The sequence below is a fragment of the Notamacropus eugenii genome, chromosome 6 (genome assembly GCF_028372415.1).
Source record: "Notamacropus eugenii isolate mMacEug1 chromosome 6, mMacEug1.pri_v2, whole genome shotgun sequence".
In the NCBI taxonomy this organism is placed as follows: Eukaryota; Metazoa; Chordata; class Mammalia; order Diprotodontia; family Macropodidae; genus Notamacropus; species Notamacropus eugenii.
In genome coordinates, this window is record NC_092877.1 from 352,455,882 (window position 1) to 352,473,931 (window position 18,050).

Consider the following 18,050-nt stretch of genomic DNA (forward strand, 5'->3'; position numbering starts at 1 on the left):
CAGGACCAGTTTCAGTCTGCTAGGGAGCATAAGAGTAGAGAAGGATTCAAGTGGGTAACAATAGTAGATTTGAATAACATAGCTATTTGTTCAGTGGATTATACTTTGGTGGATTGTGTGCATACTCAGTCCTGACCTTGCAGACCACAGTTCCGCCCCACCTTTCATCTTGTGTGATTCATATCCATGTTTTCCCAGAGATTCTCTAGGGAAGATCTTCTGCAGTTCCTGGAATAACACAGACCAGCATTCCTTGGGGAGCTAATGGGAGAAAGAAGCCTTGTCATGGAATCATAAATTTAGAGCCAGAAATGACCTTCAAGGTTATCGAATCCAACCTCCTCCTTTTACAGATGAGGAAACTGAAACTCAGAGACTTAGTTAAGGGTTTGGGAAGTCTTCAGCTAAGAAAGGTGGCTTTGGAGATGGCTTTTGAGGAATGGATAAGATCCAGATGAGAAGAAAGTAGTGGAGATTTGTAGGAAAGGATGAGGAAAGAGAACAAAGAGTTTGCTTAGGAGACAGTGAGTAAGCTGATTTCTCTGGAGCAGAAAAATTCAAATAGGGTGAAGTAAGAAATAAGGGAAAAATGAAACTTAGGAGGAGAACTCAGAAAGTTTAAGTTGTCAAGATGGAATATATTAAAGACAAAGAGATAAAATTAACCACATTTTTTAAAAGAATAAAATAAAAATAGCTAAAATTCTTTCCTTCTGAGAGGTCAATATGGAGAGAGAGAGGGAGGTTGAGTAGTTAGAAGGTTGGCCTTGGAGAGAGGATTCTGGTCCCATCTGACACATACTGGTTGTGTGTCACTTGACAAATCACTTAATTTCTCATCTCTGGACAACTCTCTTTTGAAGACTAAGCTGCAGAGAAGTGTCTGTTGGATGTGCATTGGTGGAGAGAGCTTCATTACTGGGAGTTTCCTCCACCAATAAAAGCATAGGTGTATTCAAAAAAACAAGGAAGGAAGTGTATCTGGCTGATTAAAGAGATTGTGTGGCTGGAGTATTGGGTCCTGTCTCTCATACCTATTAGCTGTGTGACCCCAAGCTCCTCAGGGATTCAGTTTCCTCATGTAAAATGAAGGAGTCAGAATTCATGACCTCTAAGGTCCCTTCTAGATTAAATGCTATAATCCTGGGAAGTCGCTTAACCTCCCTGGACCTCAGTTTCCTCATCTGTAAGATGAAGGCATCAGATGTGATGGCTTCTAGGTCCCTTCCACTTCAAAGTCTATGATACTATGTCAATATTCATGCTAGACTTAAGAAAACAATGATTTCCATCCCTGAGAAATAGGGCAGAATGATGATAATCTGTGGTTCACAAATAGTTAACAGGTAAGCCATGTAGCAGCTGAAAGCCAGCAGGAAGGACCAGTTTTTCTTTCTTTGGTCCTGTTGGAACCAGTGCTGACTTTTCTCACAATCTGTGGCTCTTCTGCTTCTTACCCTTGCGTACCCCTCCATTTCCTCCCCTGCCCCCACCCGATCTGAACATACTTTTTCATATTTTGTGGTTGGGAGTAAAGTGGATATTGTTATGATGGGTCCATCATGTGGGTGAGGAGAGGAAACCACATCTATGAACATGTCATATATAATAGTCCATATGAGTGTCTTAAGTGCATGAAACTCTGAAGAACTTTTATATAAAGGAAACAGTATAGATGCTCCCCTGCACAGCTTCATTTATGGTCCAATAATGGCAAGGCATATATGGCAGTAAGTAGACTGGGACATAATGCCCATGAAGAATTCTGGAGAAGCATCAGGAAAGCCCATCATATATAGCAAGAGCTAGAGATGGGCAATGATCAGCCTAGAAATCGCTACATAATGGAGTCAGGGCAGAATAGTGTGTAGAATGATGCTGGACTTGGAGTGAGGAAAAGAGGACTTGTATTAAAATTTCTTCTTTTTAACTTACTACCTTTGTGACCTTAGCCAAATTATTTAATCTTACTTGGCCTCAGTTACCTCATCTGTAAAATAGGAAAGACAATAGTCCTTATCTCCAGACTTTAAACACTGTACAAATAGGACCAGATATAGTAGGTACTGAATTAATGTTTGTTGAATGATTGATTTAGAGACCCTTTAAGGAACCTCAGAAGGGACCTAGGTGACACAATGGAAAGAGCACCAAGCCTGGACTCAGGAAGACCTGAGTTCAAATCTGATCTCAGATGGTTACTAGCTCTGTGATCCTGGGCAAATCACTTACATTGTTTGCCTCAGTTTCTTCATCTATCAGATGAACTGGAAAAGGAAATGGCAAACCACTCCAGTGTCTTTGCTAAAAAAACCTCAGAAGAATTAAACATGACTGAACAAGAACCACAAGGGATCTTAGAATTCATCCACTCCAACCCTTCATTTTATTTATGATGAAATCAAAGCTGAGAGTCTCAACTTGCTCAAGGGTTGAGAACCAGGTTCTCTGATGCCAAATTCAATCTTCTTTCCAGTGTCTTCTGGGTTACCAATTATTCCAATGGTATCCAGACAATGTTCCTGGCAGAGAGTTCCTCGAATTTTGGGTGGACTCCCTTCCCCCAGGGGAATTAATAGAAAGACATGAAAAGGAGAAGTACAGGATGGGAGGACTTATATATATATATCTGCAGTATTGGAGGGTGTGCCCATAGTGAGGAACTCACAGGTCTGCTAAAGCAGCAAAGAGACTGCACTATTCTGAATGAATTATTGTCTTTACTTAACAAAGTCTAAGGAACCTCTTTGTTTCCCTTTATTATGGAGTGCATGATTTGAAAAGGTCACTAACCACTTGGAAGGTAAGACTAAAATTCATAATGAATTTTAACAATTAAGGAAATTGTCCAGGAAAAAAAGAAAACCACATAGGATATCTTTTAAAATTTGTGCATTTAAGGAGAGAAAAATAAGGTAGAGGAATACCCAATCATGTAGCAAAACCCATCATAACAGATGTGGAGAAAAGATTGAGTATACACTTCTGAAAAGCTCTAATTAACCAGTTCTCCTAGGAGTACATAAGTCACAGATTAAATACTGACTAGCCACTATAAGAGAAGACTCATTAGAAAATTAACCAATTGTGTTTCTGTTCATTCATCTAATGTCAAAGCTAATTGTGTAAGTAAAGGTTTTTTGACTTGATTATAGCCCTTAGTAAACTAAGCTATTTGAATTTAACAAGTCTGTCATTTCAGACTAGGGAACAAAATGAAGCAAATATTTCTGTGTGTTGATTGTTGTGATCAAAGCTGAGGCTGAGAGAGAGGATTTTTTGACTAAATGTACAATTAGCTTTGCCAATATAAAGCTAAGTGGGATCATAATTGAATAATTTGTTACGTTATTCTCTTGTAATGCTGCGGGTCTTTAGCAGTCACATAATATGTATACATATACACATATCAATTGATAAGTACCTTTTATGTGCCAGACACTGTACTAGGCACAGGGGATATAAATATTAACAACAATAATAATGGCTACCTGGCACAGTGGATATCTTTGTCTGTTGGTAATGAACCTGCAGTCTGGAAGATCTGAGTTCAAATCCAGCTGCAGATTTTATGACTTTAGGCAAGTCACTTCACCTGTCCCTCAGTTTCCTCAACTGTAAATTGGGTCTAAAAATAGCACATACCTCACAAGATTTTTGTGAGCATCAAATGAGATGACATATACACAAGGTAATGAAAACCTTGAAGTGCTATATAAATCCAAACTGTAGTAGTGTTTTTCTATTTGCAAAGTACCTTATATGCAATATTTAATTTGATCCTCACAATCCCCCCAAAATTGTATTTTTATCCTCATTTTACAGATGAGGAGACTGAAGCAGAAAGAAGTTTTTGTGACTTCTCCAAGATCACTCAGGGTGTCTGAGATAAACTTTGAATCCAGGGCTTCCTGCCTCCAAGGCCAGTATTCTATCCAGTATTTCAAATGAGATGATATTTGTAAAATGCTTAGCACAGTTCCTGGCACATAGTAGGACCTTCCCCTTCCCAGCATACCATTTAGCTGCCTATAGATATACAGACAAAAATAAAGCAGTCTTTATCCTCAAGGAACTTATATTCTATCAGGTACCTAATATTCTTCCAAGACTCAAGGCAAATAATCTTAATTTTCCATAATTTTCTATTTCTTTCCTTCATGCATCTTTTTTTCTGCCTAACTACTAGTAGCACAGGGAAAGAAAAAGTAGAAGAGAACTCCATCATCCCTTTGCTTTTCACCTCCTAGAGATGGACATTCACAACAAGTGCTGCTATGAACATGGTAGGGTATATATGAGACTTTCAGGCCTCCTTGATGTATGTGCCCAGAAGTGAGATCTCTCAGTCTCAGAGTGTGAACAGTGTAGACATTTTTATCACATAATTCCAAATTGCTTTCCAAAATAGATGAACCAATTTACAGCAGTGATAAGTGCACCCAACTTTCCACAGACTCTCCAGCATTGACTCATTTATCATTTTTGTCATTTTAGAAAAACATACAGATTTCACCTTGTCTCTGTTTCCACAGTCACCACCCTGCTCTAGACCCTCATGGAATGGGGAAATACCAATGAATTTGGAATCACAGGACCTGGGTTCAAATCCCACCTTGCCATTATGTGGCTTATCTGACTTTAAGCAAGACACAAGTTCTTTGCATTTCACTTTCCTCATTCGTAAATGAGAATGTTCAACTAAATAGCCGCTAAGATCCTATCTAGCTCTAAATCTATGATCCTAGGATCCCCTTGTGTAGTTACAGGAGCCTCTTCATAGGTACACCTGGCTCTGTACTCTCCCTTCTCCAACTGATTTTTTTTTTTATTGTTGTCAGAATATATGCGGATCTGGTCATGTTGCTCAGTTTGCTCTCAGTGGTTCCCCAATCTCCCTAAGAAAAATCCAAATCATTCTGTCTGGCATTCAAGGCCCTTTCCAACCTGCTGCCACTCAATCTTTTCAACCTCATCTCACACACACTGTATTCCAGACACAGTGGAAAACTCTCCATCCATGAATGTAGACATGTCCTTCACTCTCTCACCTTCAAGCCTTTGTTTGCACTCTTCTTTATGCTGGAATATCTTTCCTTCTGCTTGTTGAATTTTTCTTTCCAAACCAAATTTAGTTGACACCTTTTCTAGGAAACCTTCCCTGTTTCTCTATTATTAACAATATTTTCCTCCTTGAGTTCACAAAATCCTTGGTTTTCACTTCTTTCATGTTTGTCATGTGATTGTGTGTGTGTGTGTGTGTGTGTGTGTGTGCATCATAAGATTATGGATTTAAAGCTGGAAGGGGACCTTAAAGGTAATTGAGTCCAACCCCCTCATTTTATAGATGAAGAAGCTGAGGATGGAAGAGGTAAAATGATTTTCCTAATATGACAGCCAGTACATATAAGAGGCAGGATTTGAACTCAGGTCTTTCTGATTTCAAGCACAATTCTGTATACACTGGACTACCCAACTCCATGTCCCTTTATTAGTTTATAAGGTCTATGAGGGTAGGTCCTGGACCTTATTTAAACTTATTTCTTCTAATGTCAGCACGGTGCTCTGTATACAATAGATGCTTAATGAAAGTTTGTTGAATGAATATGTTCCTTTTCCATAAAGTAAGGTATAATTGCATACAAGTAAAATATGGGCAATGATTAAAACTAGAATTATTTTCAAGTTAATAGCTCTCAGACTTAAAACAGGACATAGGGAGAAGCACTGCAACTGCAATTTCACCTCAGTTTCCTCATCTGCAAAATGAGGATTGTTCATGATGGCCTCAAGGTGCTTTCTAGTTCAAATCTGTAACCCTATGATGACCACACATATAACCACATTACAAAATAAATATGATAAGAGAGCATATTTGTATTAGATAGGTTTTTCTTACACTCATTCAAGCTTTATGTTTTATGAGAAGATGGAGAAAAGTTCTGTTTCCCTGTTGAACTTACTGTCAGAGGAAATAAAATTTCATTTCAATACTGTTTAATTCAATACACATTTACTAAGCATCCATTCTAGTCTGGGTGCTTTGCTAGGACTTGAGACTACAGAGATAAAAAAATGACACACATCTTGTTCCCAAGAGCCAATAGCCACATTAGAGGAAAAGGATCAATACTTGCACTAACCATGTTCATGAAGGTACTTAAGCAGAGGCTGGATGACCATTTGTGACTGGATATGGAGGAGGGATTCTTTAGTTCTATTATCTATCTATCATCTATCTATCTATCTATCTATCTATCTATCTATCTATCTATCTATCTATCTATCTATCTGTCTGTCTATCCTCTATCTCTACCTATCTTTCTCCATCTCTCTCTCTCTGTCTCTCTGTCTGTCTGTCTCTCTCTCTGTCTGTCTCTTTCTCTGTCTGTCTGTCTCTGTCTGTATCTGTCTGTCTCTGTGTCTGTCTCTCTCTGTCTGTCTCTGTGTCTCTGTGTGTCTCTCTCTATCTGTCTGTCTGTCTCTCTCTCTCTCTGTTTCTCTCTCTCATTTTTACATCACTATTGTTGTTAGATACACTCTCCTGACCAGGCACCGAACTCTTCCTCCCAACAAAGGAAACAAGGTAAACAAAAACCACTGATACTTTTATCTAGTTTGACTGTGTCTGCAATAGTTTTTCCTTGTAAATTCCCACCTCTCCAAAGACCATTATCTCTTCTCTGAAACAATTACTCAAGACACAGCTTCTTTTTCATGGTCTGTTCGTGTATAGTATTTTAATCCTTGTGTATCATGTTTTGGTGCTGCTTGCTTCACTCTGTATCAGTTCGTATAAATCTCATGTTTTTTTCTGAATTTTTCATATTTGTCTTTTCTTATTACTAATATTTGAGTGCATTCGTATACCACAGTCTGTTCAGTCATTCCCCCATCTTTGCTTCCAGTAGTCTGCTACTACAAAAAGTGGGGCTGTAAATATTTTGGTGTTTTAGGGGCCTCTTCCTCTATCTTTGACCTCCTTGGAATGTGTCCAAGGACTGAGATGGCTGGGTCAAAGAGTATGGATGACATCATCCCTTTTCTCACACAATTCCAATCCTTCCCTCCACCCCCACGCCCAGTAGAGTTGGAACAATTCTCAGCTTTATCATCAATGTAATAGTGTGTTTTTCTTCCCATAGCCTCTCTACCATTGACTATTTCAAGATTCTTAGTTTGTTTGCTTTTGGTTATCTTTGCCAATTTGCAGATTGACTTTTAAAGTCCCTTTAAAGGCTGAAATTCTGTGATTCCATAAAATGTATAGGAGAGATTGGAAGAGGGAGGGATAAACTCTAATTGAAGTGTCTATGATGAACAAATTTGCCTTTGTTTATCATCTGAGTGCTCTGTAAGAGTTTTGAGGTGATGGGGAAAACTTTATTTTTCTGGCAACAGACGGTGGAAAATCGAGACAATGTAGCCTGGTGGATAGAGAGCTAGCCTCAAAGTCAGAAGACCAAAATTTAAGCCTTGCCCCTGATGCATATTGACTGGGTGACCCTGGACCCGCTGATTAAACTATCAGTGAATGACATCACAGATCTGAAGATCTGATTTTTGAAATATGGTGAGAACAGCTCTTAGAACAGCCATCAGGAGACCTGTTTCAAGACCTAGCCCTATCATTTTTAAGCTTTCTGACCAGAACCTTTCTGGGCCTCAGTCTTTTCATATATATACAGTGTTGGGCCTCTCAGATTCCTTCTGGTTGGCAGTGTGGTCCTGGAACTGAGGCATGCACACATTGTCAGTTCAACAAAGGATAGCCCCAGGCTTTGAGCAGTTGTGCTGTTTAATGAAGGGAGGTCTGGGAGGTGGGAGAATATAAACCTTACAGCCAAAAGCAATTGACTGGCTGTCAGAGCCAGTGACATAATTGACTGCCTTCCATTCAGATCCCAAGGAAGCTGGACTTGGGAAGATCTTAGGTGCATTGCTTAGATAGTGTCGGGGAAAGAGTACTGACCTTGGAGTTAGAAAAGACCTGAGTTCAAATTCTGCCACTGATGCTTACTAGGAACAATGCAGGCAAATCACAGAATAACCGAATCTTCCAGGTGGGGAGGACCTCAGCACATAGTGTGGCCCAGTAGAAAGAGCCCTGGTTCTGGATTCAGTTTTAATTTCAGCTCTGCTGCTTTTCATTTGTATGTCCTTGCTCTTTGGGCCCCTATTTCCTCATTTGTAAAACAACAGAGCTGGACCCTCTGGGTCCCTTTCTCCTCTCAGCTATGATCCTGTGTTGCTGTGACAAGTCACTTACGTGCTCTGGGCCTCAGTTCCCCCCTATGTAAAATGAATGAGTTGGACTAAATTACACTAAATCTATGGTCCTATCATCCATATCAGATAATCTATCCCCCAATCAATGCCTGAAGTCAGACAGAACTTAATATTCTTTAGGGAACCCATTAACTTTTGAATAGCTCTGCTAGCAAGTTTTTCCCTTGTATCAAGCCTAAATCTGTCTCTTTGCCACCCTGTCTCCAACCCCCACCAATGTTCTTGATCCTTTGCAGCCAAAGATGTCAGGTCTAATCCTGCCTTTCTTCTGACTCTCCCCTTTCCACACTAACCTCTCTTTGCCTCAGTTACGTTTGCTGAGCCCCTGTTTCCTCACCTGCAAAGTAGCATTTGAAATACTTGGGTGTTGCCCAGAGAATGTAGCATTCTCTGAGCTTGAGGACTATTCCTTTCTCCTGCCTTTGGTCTCCTGGACCTAGCATAGTGCTGGGCGCTGGTAAGTGCTTTATAAGTACTTATCAATTGATTGTGGAGGTCAGATGAGAACTCTGTAAGTGATGCATAAAAACCACCTGTTATTTTTATAAGCCTCGGGAAGGCAGCCAGGGGAGCTGGCTAGGTCAGTGATCTCCATCTTGAATACTGTAGTTATGCTTAGTACTTTCTCCTCTGCCCCCCTAAAAAGGTGGGGTGGGGTGGGGCAGCCTTATGGGACTGGGGTAGTCTCTCCTTATACAGCCTTGTCTGTATGCATAATCAGTCTGAAATTCTACCCCATCAACCTGGAGGGGGTGGGGTGCAGTTAGAGTGCCCCAGACATAACAACACCCCCAGTGCTAAAAGCTTAGAGTTCTTTGTTTCCCTTCCCTGTTCTTGGCAGAGGGAGGGGAAATATCTGGCTAGCCAGTGATTTCCTGGGGATGTGGGTGGAGCACCAAATGCCAACCAGAAATGCAGGGGCCTCACACTTGTCTGAGAGGGTGCTGAGGATTGTGGGAGAAAGGCTGATCCAGAGTATTCTAGTGGGCAAATCCCCAAGAAATGACGGAGCTACAGATCAGAGGATGCCATTCCTAGGAGGGCTCCTTAGAGAATCCTATGTCCAGGGTGGTAGAAAGAATTACAAAAGTAATTGTGCTGTGCTTGGCTAAAAATCAGGAAAGTCACATTAGACACCACTCACTTTGGCAACAAGATCATTTCCTTTTACGAATATCTCTAGCATGGAACACATACTCAATTTGGAGTCAGAGGACCTGAGTTCAAATCCTGGCCCTGTCACTCCTCATGACCTCCCTGAGTCTCAATTTTGAATCTGTCAAATGAAAGGGATGACCTAGCCTATGGCCCCTGAAGTCGGTACCAGATGTAAATCTATGAGCCCATAAACGCAAAGGATTAAAAACTTCAGCAATAGATAGTCTTGGCATGAGCAGCGAAGGGAGGAATTTGCTTCTCTGGAAAGCTGAGATAACCATCTCTCTTTGAAGACTTAGGTAGGAGGACTGCTTGGAGCTGGCAGGACCAGACCACCTCCACACATCTCTTCCATTGCAAGGACTCTCTTGACCCCAAAGGAATTTTTCTGGAAGAAGCTTCCTGGATAAACAGAAGAGAGCATTATAATTTGGCGGTAGGTCAGCTTGAGTTTGCAAATCCCCCATATTTATCTAAGCAGGCGGTTCAGAGCCGCATGAAAGAGGTGTCTATGGATGTAATTACCTTCTTTGCCAAGGCCTTTTCATATCCTGGAGGAATGTTCCACCCTCAGGCAGCATGTTGTAAAGTGCCCCAGACTCACATCCTGAGCAGCACGGGATGGTTCTCTTTCACCTTATTCTCTACCCCTCCCCCCAAATAAACACATTTTTCTTGTTTCTTTCCATACAGCCCCCACACCCCCCCATCTAGACACAGCACTCAGTCTTTCCAAACCTCAAGTCTCACATCTGTAAAATGGGAGGGGGTGGGGCTGAATTACATGGGCTTCTTCCACCATGTCATTCCGATCAAGACAAGTGATAGAATATATTGCTCTCCCTAAAAGATCCAGGCACGATGGTGAATAAATGCCTTCCATCGCTCTCAATTTGCTTATCAGGAAAATGAGGGAATTGGACTAGCTGCCTTATGAGGTCTCAGTGAGTGACTGTGGACAAGCATCACTTACACCTAGTTTCTTCATCTGTAAAATGGGAGAAGGGGGTGGATTCATGGCCCCTGAGGTTCCTTCCCTCTCAGCTCTAATTCTATGATCCTGTGAGTGACCGTGGACAAGCATCACTTAGGCTAAGCCTCAGTTTCCTCATCTGTAAAATGGGAGGAGGGAGTAGATTAGCTAGCGCCTGAGGTTCCTTTTAGCTCTGAATCTGAGACTGTACTTCCTTGCCAAGGTCCTGGTCTTTGATAGCTTTGGCCAGCAGGTGGCGGTGCTGGCTCCTTTTCGAGCCAGCACCTGAAATTCTGGAATTTATTTCTTCCCCCCACCTCCCTTAAAGACAATTTCCTCCTTCCTTGGAGGAGATAACCATTTCACCTTTGCTTCCTGGGGCCAGGTAAAGGCAGGTTCTGTTCCCAGATTCTTCTCCCTGACGAGACACAGGTCGAAAGGATTTGTCAGGCTTTGCGTAACTTCCATTTGACAAGAAATACAAGAAAATCTACTTGGCAGCAACTTACTCATGCTCTCCTTGTGACATTTTGGCCTCAGGGAGAATGATCTCAAGATAATGAACTTTAGTAAGCATAGAATGGGGCTACCAAAAATAAGAGAGCCCAGGAGACTCTGAGCTGTGCAGAGTAGGAGCCAATAAATGGTTGGAGGATGAATGAAGTTCATTTGCCTTGGATCATCTGTGTGGAGAACAGAGGAGAAAAGTGTGTCTTCCATGGAACTTTCATTTCTCTTAAGTTCTAGAGAAGCAGTCTGATAGGGTGGAAAGAACTCTTGATTTTTACTCCAAGTACTTGGGTTCAAATGCAGCCTCTACTACTTGAGTGATATGGATGAATCACTTAACCTCTCTGGGTTTAAGTTTCCTCATCTGTAAAATGACAGAGTTGGACTAGATGACTTCTAAAGTCCTTTCCAGCTTTAAATATATTTTAAATATGATCTATTAATCCAGTAAGACATCTAAGTAGTGCAAAGGTTGAAATATTGGACTTGATGTCAGGAATACCCAAGCTCCTACCTCAGATATTCACTAGCTATGTGACTTTGGGGAAGTGTCAGCCTCAGTTTCCTCATCTGTAAAATGGGGATAATCATAGCACCTAATTCCCAGGGGTGTAGTGAGGATGAAATGAAATAGCATAAAGTGCTTTGCAAACCTTAAACCAATATAAATGCAAAATTATTATTATTATAAACATAGTATATTATAAAAATGACACACCTTCTATGACACAGTGTGTCAGGAATTGTTCTTGGCACAGGGAATAGAAAGACATATCAGAATGATCCCTGGTCTAAGAAGTTCACATTCTACTTGGTAGAGGGAGGTTACACTGTGAGAGAGGGACATAACATGAACAGATAGAGATAATTTGTATATAATAGGTTTGTCATTTCATGTGCAATCATTATATCATATAATTTAACATTATATTATGCTGTATTATGAAAATTCTTGTTTTGTTCCATAAATTAAAAATAAAAATTTTTTTTTAAAAGAAGAGATCATGAGCTCATAGCACAAGACCTGGAAGGAGCCTCAGAGACCTTCTAGTCCACCCCCTCCCACATTTTACAGATGAGGAAACTGAGGTCCAGAGAGGTTAAAATGATTTGCCCAGGGTCACATAGGCAATAAATATCACAGGTGGGGTTTGAACCCAATTCTGTAACTGAAGAGCTTTTGAGCTAAACTGCTCTTCCTCCTTTAGGCAGTTAAGTAAAAAGTCTATATCCAAGGTCATTAGGGCAGGTTGGAGAGGGTGGGATGGGAAATACTATAAACTGGAGATCTCAAGAAAGGCCTTAAGTAGGAGATGGTACCTAAGCAGAGTCTCTTGGGGAGACATGGATTCCTTGAGGTGGAGGTGAGGAAGGGAGTGCTTCCTGGACACTGGGGACATATTGAAATAAAGCAAACACTTTTCTCTCTCAAGAAGGGAGCTGGAAAGTATTTATTCATCACTGTGCCTGGATCTTTGAGGGAGAAAGATGCAATTTATCCTCTCATTTTTCTTGATCAAAATACCCAGTGGGAGGAATATTGTATTTTGGAGTCAAGCAACTTGAGTTCCAATCCTCTTTGCCATTACAGGGTGTGACCCCGGGGTAAATGAATTCTCTTTCCTGGGCCAGCGTCTTTATCTTTAGATAATCTTTTAGTTGCCTTCCATCTCTCAGGCTTTGATTTTCTGTTCTGACAAACTCACTTAGCCAAAGAAAGTTTTAAAATCAAGTTGTAAGAGCCCAGGTGGGCATTGCCCTGACTTTGGATATCATCCTTGGGAGAAAATGGAATTAACTTTCATTTAAAAAAGCATCTTTTCTTCCAAGTATTTTGGATATATGAACATGTACCATGGAGTTCCATTTAGTAGATGAGGAAACTAATGTAAAAAATTGTCAAAATCTTCTTCCACAGTTGATCTAATCTCTAGCAAGTTCTGAGGCGAGTTCATAGGATTTCAGACAGAAGGGACCAGAGAATTCATTTAGTACTAGTCCAACCCTCTTATTTTATAAATGAGGAAACTAAGGCCCAGGTACTAGGGACCAGAGCTTGCAGTCTAATCCAGGGCCTTTGAGTCCAAATTTAATTCAGCCAAATCAACCTTTAAGCAAATTGCACAGTGGAAATAAATTTGCGGGAGATACAAAGACAAAACTCAAACAATCCCTGTCCTCAAGTGGTATCCATTCTGCTAGGGGATACAATCTGGAAGTGATTAAATCAATACAAAGTATAAACAAGTGATCTTTGAGAGGTAGAGAGTGCCACTGATGGAGGGGCAGAGAATAGAAAATGCTCTGGTGGGAGGTGAGACCTTTGAGGAAAGCCAGGAAGCAGAGATGAGAAGGAACTGACTTCCTAGATCATAAGATGTTAGAGCCTGAGGCAAAATCCAATCGCCTAATTTTATAAAAGAGGAAACAATGCCAGAGAGGTGAAAAGACATATAGGATTATGGGTTTACAGCAGGAAGCGACGTCAAGTGTCACCTAGTCCAACCGCCTCATTTTACAGTGGAAGACAAGCCGAGAAAGCTTGTGATCTTCCCAAGGTCACACAGGTAAAACGCGGTGGCGCCAGGTTTTAAATCAAGGGTAACCAGTACCCTTTGCACAGCACCCTGCTGACTCAGTCCAGAAGCTGGGAACAATATATGCGAAGCAGGAGTGTGCTGGAGCCGGCTAGTACAGGCTTGCGGGAGCTGGTGGTTAAATTTTCAGTGTGAGCATTTACGGGCAAATGCTACGAGTCAGGGCTTGATTTTTTTGTTTTAGTAATTTCTACACTTTCTTAAAAGTGATGAAGACAATGTTACTAATTCAGATTAAATTTTAAAATGTGTCCTGCAAACACCCCCCATCCCAGTCGATGGTTAAAACACGTACAGCCATTACCGGGTGCAAAGGCACTTTGTTTGGATCCAGGGCTTTCTCCGTGTACCATGCAACTACATAGATGATAAGTTGCTTTCCTCCTCCATTTTAGAGATTAGCAAAATCACAACTTGGAGACAAGCACTTGGACCTTGTCCATGTAAAGAAAAGGGGAAGTTGCCAAGGATTCGAATATTTGTTTGCGTCCCTCTCTCTCTAGGCAGCCCTTAGGTCACACTGGAATTGGGCATCTTCCCCGGCCCCAGAGCCCGGCTTCTGTAACTTCAGGAATTTCTTGGCATCAATGGAGGGGAGACTGTGCGGCCCTTGTTAAAATGAATTGGTGCTTCTCCTACAGGGCTGGAGGACAGGCCCTGGGCCCATAAGAGCCCCCTTTGTTCCACGGTTTGCTTCGGACTTCTTCCTGGCACCAGCAGAGCTCTGTGGGCCACAGAAAAACAAAGCCCCAGGAATCCTGCGCTCGCTGGTTCTGCATCGGGCTTTTTAAACCCCCACCGCTCCGCTGCCCCCTCCCCCAACCCCCACCCCGCTCACACGCGGGGGGAGGGGTTTCAAGTTCAAGGCTGCCGCCGATTGGCGAGAGTGCCCCCGTGGGCGTGACCGTGGCTCCCTGAGGCCGAGGGAATCAGCCCCGGTGCTGGAAGCGGGGCTCAGCGCAAGAGAGAGCGAGCTTTCCCGTCTCCTGCCGGCTGTCAGGGGCAGCTTCCTAGGAGGTCAAGGCTTGGGGGAAAGGCTTCTTAAAAAGCCAATATGACGCGACTACTTTCCCAGGGGCATCAGGTTAGTGACAACCAAGTTTGGGACTCTGGCTGAAGTTTTCTTTCTGGACTAACGGACAGGGCGAAGCATGAGCAGCTAGCAGATAGGGGAAGAAAACTGTTGCTCCATTTCTTTCTGCTAGCCAACGTAAATTGGGTTAGTTAGTAGTAGTGAGTTAGGCCCGACTGTCAGGAGACTCTGATCCCATTTCTTTACCCCCAAGATGGGCTCGTCTCTCTAAACTTTCCAGGCAGGTTGGAAGCAGAGACCACGGGTGTGTGGCCCGGAGTTGTGGCGCTGGACAGCGAGTGCCATGGTTACTTCTCTTTGTACTTTCCAGGAGGTATTACAGATCTTTCTGTGTCTCAGACACAGGCGGTATGGTTTGAGAATTAAGTAATGGTCAGTACTGGGCATGCCAGCTGCTTGTATTCTCACCCGCCCAGACTCAGGGCGGGCTTGACAGATGTGTGTCAGTGTATGGGTGTGAGACTTGCTTGGGCCTAGTATATGGTCCTGGGAACCACCGGCATTGGCTTGGTGGCTCTGGCAGTTCAGGTGTCTTGGAACATGACCAACTTTGACCTTAAAGAGGTGAGGAAATGTAACCCCTCCTTTAGATGGAGGAGGTGGGGGACTGTCTATGCGGGTGGAATGTCGAATATGCCATCAGATACAGTTGCTGTACTGGTTTTGTTTCGCTTAATTGCTTTAAGCAAAGGTGGAAGGGACCTTGCTGGTCATGTAGTCTATTTTACAAATGAGAAACTGAGGCCCAGAAAGGTTGTTACTTGTCACCGGTTGTCAGAAAAAAGTTTAAAAAAATATTGGAGTGGCAACAAGTGTGGCAGTCTAGGTTGATTCTGCTGACCAAAAAGTTTTCTTTCCTTGTCTCTCAAATTATCAGACTGAAGGTTCAATCATTTCAGTCGCACCTGAGTCTTTGTGACCCCATTTGGGGTTTTCTTGGCAAAGATACTGAACTGGTTTGCCATTTCCTTCTCTAGCTCATTTTAACAATGAGGAAACTGAGGTAAGCAGGATTAAGTGACTTGCCCAGGGTCACACAGCTAGTAAGTGTCTGAGGCCAGATTTGAACTCAGATAGATGAGTCTCTATCCACTGTGCTATCTAACTACTCTCAGAAGTTTTAGATACTATTAAGAAATACAAATTACACCAGTCAGAGTGCAGAAAGAGTGTATTGGTCTCTGGGACTTCTTAATATATGTTTCTAGAAATAGATATTTCCTTTGGAAAATGATCTTAGGCCAGTATGGTATAATACACTGCACTAAGAGATTCAAAGGACCTGGGTTCAAACTCTACACCCACCCCTTCTCCCATGCTTACTGTCTGTGTAATCTTGGGCATGTCACTTTTCCTCATCTGTAAACTTCAAGAGTCAGACCAGGCATTACAAAGACATAGCAGGTCAATTAGAAGATGATTTAAACTCTGCCATAATTTTAACAAAAATGTAATTTCTCTGGTCCTTCCACTGTGAACTTACCTTCCATCTACTTTATTCATGTCATACTGTGCCTAATAAATGACTTGTTGCTTCTCCCATGGGAATGGAAGCTTCTTAGGCACAGGGACTTTGTATGCTCAGCTCTTAGCTCAGTGCCTGGCATTTGGTAAGGACTTGATAAATGTTTGTTGATTGATTAAATGTTGTTATGTCAGGTAGACTTTAGATGTAGCTACAACTCACTGAGACTTAAGCAAAAACTGATGACTGAGTTTTTGTTTTGCTAATTGCTTCTTCCAGAGTTATTGGAAAGCATCTCCCATTATTTATTTAGGTTCTCCTTCCCTCTAAATGCCTTTGCTGGCTTGGTATCAGCTTCTTCCAAAGAAACCTTGGGAATGAATCTGCTAAACTTCATGGAAACCAGTTCTCATCCATGCCTGAGGCTTCAGAACTGTCCATTTTCTCAGGTGCCTGACAATTAAGGACTCAGGACCAGAATGAGTCACACTTCCCCTCCCTCAAATATAATTGTGCAACAGTTAACCCAGCTCCCATCTCTGGAGGTATGTTCCAAAGGACTCTGTTAGGCTTTCAGGAATCATCAAGATATGAGCCATCACTTTTGTTACCTACAGTGTTATTAATGGCAGAGTCAGTGACCCATAAATTAGAGAAAAGACTTTCAGGAAGTCTTTTAGAGGAACAAATTAGAGGAAAACTTTCCTGGGTATGGCCACGAGATACCATTAAGGAAGAAGCCCATTGACTTGGAGGTGGACCGGACACACTTCAGGTCAGCTAGTTCAGCCACCTCATTTTACAGAGAAGGAAAATGAGATCCAGAAAGAGCAGGTGACTTGTTTAAGATTACACAAGTAAGAATTTAATTTTGCTCAGCTTCTCTGACTCCAAAAATTTCCCGCTTTATTGTTGTACCAAGATGTTTCCTGTTTTCCTCATCAGTGAACTGGTAATGTCTTCAAGAGACCGATAAAACCTTGCAAAGCTCACAGTTTTTACTGACTTTAGAACTCTTTGCCATGAAGATAGCTCCATAATGCTGGATGGATGTTAACAATTTTCTTGTGGATGGTCGTAAATCCAATTTAAACTCTTAGTGATGGTGGTAGTGGGAAATTGATATGGGGAAAATACCAAATGACCAAATTTTAGGGTTTTTCCTTAGGTACTTTTTCTGTCAAATCATAATTTCTTTAAAAATGAAATGAAAGTACAGTAAAAATCATCATACCATGGTGGATAGAGTGCTGAGTGTGGAGTCAGCAAGATCTGGATTTGAATCTGTTGTGTTACTAAGACTGGCAGAACTTGAAACATGAGGAGAATGAATTTTCCTTTTCTAGATCATTTTCTCAATCTAACAGGAGTGGTGACTCATTCACTAGTATTTATGGAGTACCTGCCAAATCCAGTACTAGGTATATGTGAGGAGCAAGGTAACAAATCAGTAACTAGGTTCAGCGTCAATACCAGGGAATGTTTTTTCTGGCTTGTTGGCCTGATTGGTTTTCTCAGGCCAGACCAGCTGTGCTCACATCTGAATTTAGTCTCTTTTGCTACTTCTAACTGTTGTCTGAAAAATAATGAAAAAATCAAAAAAATAATGAAAATTAAAAAAAAAAGAAAATAGAAATTTCAAAATTCTTTAAAGATGAGAAGATATTTTACTGTAATCCTCCCAATAACCCTGTGAGGTGCGTACTACCAGGTATTATCTGAATTTTTCAGTTGTAGAATTGAAAAGACTGAGGAGGAGAAACAGCTTGCCTGGATTTACTAAGTATCCAACACAGGAATGATATAACAGAATTTGGGACATGGAGGTTTGGATGTATTGCACTCTATTATCTGCTCAGATTTCCATCCCTGCTAGTGGCAAAAAAAGCTGGGAAAAGCTACCACCTTGTCAGAGTAGCATACACTATTTTCACTGAGCAATAGACTGGTCTAAGAGAAGAACTC

The 18,050-nt window shown here is 41.6% G+C and overlaps 1 protein-coding gene across 2 annotated transcripts in view; it reads left to right on the top strand.

Annotated features, from left to right (window-relative positions):
• The window catches only part of PLD1 (phospholipase D1), a 264,330-nt gene that overhangs the window by 59,690 nt on the left and 186,590 nt on the right, over nucleotides 1-18,050 (top strand). Inside the window, exon 1 of one of the 2 annotated variants that reach the window (XM_072618470.1) lies at nucleotides 14,459-14,611. The exons of the other annotated variant lie outside the window; for it this stretch is intronic. The gene's annotated coding sequence lies outside the window, so the exon portion shown is untranslated. Of the gene's footprint in view, nucleotides 1-14,458; nucleotides 14,612-18,050 lie in introns of those variants that run through there. 2 annotated transcript variants of the gene reach the window in all.